Raw genomic sequence first — 6,011 nt, forward strand, 5'->3', positions numbered from 1 at the left:
GCAGGTAGTGGCCTCAGAGCTCCAGCAGTAGAGAATCTGTTAGGGTACTAAATAGCTTAGGGGCAAGAGCACCTTTGCTTCCCCAAACCACCCAGCTCAGTATTCTTCATTTGGCAGACGCCAACTCAGCTTTGTCGGCATGGTGGGAATGAGTCACGCCCTCAGGACTGTGACCTGGCTGCTTTGTGTTTCCTCTTAGCTGCTCTGCCTTGCTCTGCAATGTGGCTGGCTTTGCACGGTGAGTGTTCCATGGCAGGCTGGTGCTAGGGTGATGCGTGACAAACCTGCTTTCTACAATGAAAGGAATGTTTCCTGTGGGCTGAGTTAAGGGTGGAGAGAGCTCATCAGAAGGTTCTGGAAATCCCAGCCTCAGCAAGGCAAAGCAGACTTCCCCAGTTTCTCTAAAGGGCTACATCAAAGGGAATGCATTTCTGTTACTTACCTGCTCATCATTAAGGTAGGTGTTGAAAGCCAAGATGATAGAAAATGTCCATTTACATTTTCCCATTGATTTTTTAAAAAAGATAATTTGAAAGGCCAAGTGACAGACAGGGAGATGTACAGAGAAGTCTTTCATTTGCTTATTCATTCTCCAAATGGCTGCAGTGCCAGAGCTGGCCTAGCCTGAGGCCAGTTTTGTCTCCCAGGTGGGTAGCAGAGACTCAAGCACATGTCTTCTTCTTTTGTTTTCCAAAGCACATCAGTGATGAGCAGGATCGGAAGTCGAGCAGCCAGGACCGAGACTGGCCCTTTGAGAAGGGATGCTGGTGTTCTAGAAGGGGGCTTAACCTGCTATGCCACAATACCAGTCCACCAGGTTTATTTTATTTTATTATTTTATTTTGATACCATTCCATAGGATGAAGAAGTTTCTTTCCCCCCCAACTCTCTTCTCCCTGATTTCCCCTATATTGTATCAATACTGTAGAGCTTCAAAAACAGTCGTAAGTCCGTCATTCTGCCATTTAAGTGTGTCGTGACATTGTAGATATAGACAATGGCAGAAAGTCCAACATCCTATTGTCAAGATAGAGTTAACAGTTTCATTGGGAGTGCATCTTTGATTCAGGAGTAGAAATGTATACTGCAATGTATCTTATAGTCTCTGTTGTACACCAGGTCATTTCTACTAGTGGAAATGCTGGTTGAATTTTAAAATCAGACACAGTTGTCACCAGTTGGGGTGAGTACTTCATCACACATATGTTGTCAAAACAAATTTGTTTCTGCACATCTGGTAACTGGATGAAGCAGAAGCAAAATAAGAAAGTGACCTTGGGCCCAGTGCAGTAGCATAGTGGCTAAAGTCCTAGCCTTGCATGCACTGGGATCCTATATGAGTGCCGGTTCTAATCACGGCAGCCCCGCTTCCCATCCAGCTCCCTGCTTGTGGCCTGGGGAAGCAGTTGAAGATGGCCCAAAGCTCTGGGACCCTGCACCCGCGTGGGAGACCTGGAAGAGTGTCCGGTCTTCTGGCTCTGGATTGGTGCAGTTCCGGCCATTGTGGTCAGTTGGAGAGTGAATCATCAGACGGAAGATCTTCCTCTCTGTCTCTCCTCTTCGCTGTACATCTAACTTTCCAATAAAAATAAAATGAATATAACAACAAAAAAGGAAAGTGACTTGCTCTCTCACAAATCCACAGATACTTTCTGTGTCTGTGGAAACTCCAGCTGCTCTGGTGTTTATGTGACTGATGTGCAGGTCTCTTTGATGTGGCAACTCATATAACTTTTCCAGTAGAACCTACTGGATTGAGTTTTGCAGAATAAATTCATGACCCTAAATTAGAAAAAAATAAAGGTTATAAAATTTTGAACAGAAATCAATAGTTAAAACTCATAGAAAAAATTTCATTGACTGGACATGGTGTGCTGGTGCGGCAGGCTAATGCTCTACCTCGTGGCACCAGCATTCCTTATGGGGGTTGGTTAGGGTTCCGACTGCTCCCCTTCCCATCCAGCTCCCTGGTTGTGGCCTGGGAAAGCAGCGGAAAATGGCCCAAGTCCTTGGAACCCTGCACCTACGTGGGAGATCGGGAGGAAGCTCCTGGCTTCTGGTTTTGGATCAGCTCAGCAAGGCCAGTGCAGGAGTGAACCAGCGAACAGCGTTTTTATCATATTTAAACCTGAAGATCTCAAAGAACTTGCTGTGATCATAGTCACCCTGTTGAGAGGTGAGGCACAAGCATCACCACTCCTTGCCTTGTTCAAACTAAAATTCTCTAAAGCAGTTTCCCTGGGCAGTTTTTCTTCATGACCCCTATTAGCACCTGATAGCTGTTGTCTGTTAACCATTTACTCTTGCAAAAGAAAAACTTTGTGAGAGAAGGAACTTGTTCCCCATGCTGTGCCCAGACTATAAAGCAGATCTTGGCACAAAGTAATGCCCAACAAGTATGGGGAAACTGAATCAGTAAGATCCTAAGCTACTTTTAAAAAATTTATTTATTTTCATTGGAAAGGCAGATATACAGAGAGGAGGAGAGACAGAAAGATCTTCTGTCTGATGATTCACTCCCCAAGTGACTACAACGGCAGAAGCCAGGAGACAGGAGCTCCTCCACGCAGATGCAGGGTCCCAAAGCTTTGGGCTGTCCTCAGCTGCTTTCCCAGGCCACAAGCAGGGAGCTGGATGGGAAGTGGAGCTGCTGGGATTAGAACCGGTGCCCATATGGGATCCCGGTGCATTCCTGGCGAGGACTTTAGCCGCTAGGCCATGCTGCCAGGCCCAATCCTAATTTACTTCTAATTTAACAAGTCTAATGTGTCTGCAGATTATATGGAGATCCCCAAATGCACACTCAAAATCTTCTCAGTTCCCTGACTCTTTTTCCTCCTGTCTTGATTGTTCCATATTTGCAAAGGTTCAGCTCGCTTTGCAAGTAGCATAATTTTTAAATTGAGAGTTATTCTGTTTAGGTAAATTCTCAGACATAGAATGCAAATATTTTGTCCTATTCCTTTATTTTAAAAAATATGTTTAAAACATTTATTTATACATTTAAAAGAATTACAAAGAGAGGGAGAGACGGGAAGATCTGTGTATTGCTTCGCTATGCTAGATGGCTACAACAGCGAGGACTGGACCAGACCAAAGTGAGGAGCAAGGAGCTTCACCCGAGTTCCCCATGGTGTTGCAGAGGCCCTAACACTGGAGTCATCCTCCATTGTTTTCCCAGGCCATTAGCAGGGAGCTGGATCACAAGTGAACCAATCAGCCCTGGAGCAGTAGCCTAGTGTCTAAATCCTTGTCTTGCATGTGCCAGGAGCCTATACGGCCACTGGTTCGTGTCTTGGCTGCTCCACTTCCCATCCAGCTCCTTGCCTGTGGCTTGAGAAAGCAGTTGAGGACGGTCCAAAGCCGTGGGACCCTGCACCCACATGGGAGACCCCGAGGGAGCTCCTGGCTCCGGGCCTTGGATTGGTTCAGCTCCGGTCGTTGTGGACACTTGGGGAGTGAACCAGCAAACGGAAGATCTTCCTCTCTGTCTTGCTTCTCTCTGTATATCTGCCTTTCCAATAAAAATAAATAATTAAAAAAAATTGTGACACATCCAGGACTTGAACTGGCACCCACATGGGATGCTGATGTCAAAGGTGCCAGCTTTACCTTCTATGCTACAATGCTGGCCTCTTCAATTTATGTTTTGAAAATGTTCACAATGTAATGTTAAATGACATATATATGTCATTTATATATACATATATATGTATACATACATATGACACATATGTCACACACATATATAATACCCCCTCAAGTTTGTTTAAAATATAATTCATATATACATGTACACATGTAGGGGATACCGCTCCTACATTGGTAGGACAACATCCACAGAGCTAGCGTTTCAAGGCAGAGGTGTATGAATGAATAAAGCTTTATTACTTTTCCCCAAGTTTTCTAGTGTGAATTTTGTAATAATAATAATAAAAGTTCTTTTTAAAAGCACCTCAAATATTGTCAAAGCAGTCTGGGCCCAAAATATTTGTTTTTAATTTCATTGCCAGAAGAAAGGAGGCTGCTGTTTTTTGCTTTTGTGAGTTCTTTTTGACTGAGTCATGCTTGCTGATTTTATCTTCATTTGTCTTCTCGTTTGAGCTTCCTGTTCAGCCATTGTTTTTCATCTGAGGATGCGTGACGGGCTTTCCATTCATGGCTCTCCCGTCTCCAGGAGTGGGTTCTGCACCTGCTTGGGCAGCTTTGATTTCCGCTTTCATTTTCAACAGACAGGTCTTCCTTTTTAAAAATCTGGGGCTGTTTGTCTTTGTCACTGTGCTCACCATCTTCACCATGGAGCTGGGGCTGGATTCTCTTGCTCTCTCTGGTGGGCCCTTTCCTGTTGCCAGCCCACTCCTTGAAGTGGACCAGGAACGCCGACCTGGCTGGCCTCCCGGAGGACACCTGGTTCCGTTTGCTCATGGCTGTCCTTGTCACTTTCAATCTCTGTTTTTCTCTCTGCTTTCACTTCCGTGGTAAAGATACTCCTCCTCTTTTAAAGCATCTTAGCAAATCCTTCAAACTATATGAGCAAAGCAAATCTGCCCTAACAACATGGTGGAAAGCAGAATGACAACTAATGTCAAGCGCTGGTCATGGGCATGTTGGCACCGCAGTTTAGTTTCAGTATTTGTGAGACTTTGCCTAATATAAGTACTCAAATGTAAGAGCTTCTGCATTTATTTTTAAGGCTGTATTTACTTTTTTATTGGAAAAGCAGATTTACAGAGAGAAGGAAAGATAGAGAAAAAAAGCTTTCACTTGCTGGTTTACTCACCAAGTGGCTGCAATGGCCAGAGGTGAGCCAATCCACAGCCAGGAACCATGAATCAAGAGTGTGTCCCACATGGGTGCAGGGTCTCGAGGACTGGGCCATCCTCCACTGCTTTCCTAGGCCACAAGCGGGGAGCTGGAGGGGAAGCAGAGCAGCTGGGATATGAACAGGTGCCCATATGAGATCCTGGTATGTGCAAGGTGAGAAATAAGTCACTGAGGGATCACAACAGGCCTGATTTATTTATTTTCACTGTAGATGCAGTTACAAAGAGAGACAGAGAGCAGTCTTTCAAAGTGCCTCCTCTTCAATGCCTGAAGTTGAGCTCATCTGAAGCCAGGGGCCAGGATTCAGGAGCTTCTTCTGGGTTTCCTCATGTAGGTGCAGTGTCTCAATGACTTGGGCCAGCCTTCTCTGTTTTCCAAGGTGCATTGGCAGGGAGCTTTATAGGAAGTAGAACAGCTAGCTGTACATGATCCTGTATCCATATGAGATGTTGGCACTGCAGGGAGAAGCTTAGCCTACCATGCCACCATGCAGGCCTCCATAGAAGATTTTCATTCATAGGGTCTGCATAGGCCTTATGTCACTGACTTAAGCGCTCAGCTTCCTTAATGCACTTCTCAGAGGCCATGCCCTGCTTCAGCCTTGGGTGGCCTCTCCTTACACACGTCCAGCTCAAATGCTTCTCCTCTGGCAGCTTTCCCTTCCACGCCCAGGCCTCACATGGGGCTGCCCTTGCATATTCTTCAGTGTACTGGGCTGACTGCTTCCTCTAGGCTGAGTGGTGAGCTCCCTTGTGAGCATCCCTCTGCTTGGGGCCCTGGAGTCTCCGCCCTGTCTTTGGAGCAGCTGTCACTGAGCCTCAGTGGGATGGTGGTGACTGCTTGCACCTGCGTTTCAGAGTCAACTGAGACTGGGAAGAGTTTTGGAAGTGCTTCAGCCCAAACAGAGACCCAGGACATTATCATTACAGGCTTTTTTGGGGGTGTATGCTACACCGCATCTGGAACATCCTGTCCCTTGCTAAGAACTGCACATAAATTGCAGCTGATGGGTGGTGGCCAGTGACAGCGTACATTTTAACTACGGTCACAAAGCAAAACCCTTCTCAGAACTGGCGTCGTTCCTTCTGGAGAGCTTCCACAGTAGGGCCAGTGTGATCAAACAGGGAAAGAGGAAAAGAAGGAAGCTGGTACTCTATGGGGCTGTGTGTTCGGTTTGTATTAACTAC

The 6,011-nt window shown here is 45.9% G+C and overlaps 1 pseudogene; it reads right to left on the bottom strand.

Moving 5' to 3' along the window:
• Positions 1–3,966: 3,966 nt before the first annotated feature.
• LOC101525186 (uncharacterized protein KIAA1143-like) lies at positions 3,967–4,425 on the bottom strand (annotated as a pseudogene).
• Positions 4,426–6,011: the final 1,586 nt, after the last annotated feature.

Source organism: Ochotona princeps, chromosome 4 (assembly GCF_030435755.1).
Source record: "Ochotona princeps isolate mOchPri1 chromosome 4, mOchPri1.hap1, whole genome shotgun sequence".
Taxonomy (NCBI): domain Eukaryota; kingdom Metazoa; phylum Chordata; class Mammalia; order Lagomorpha; family Ochotonidae; genus Ochotona; species Ochotona princeps.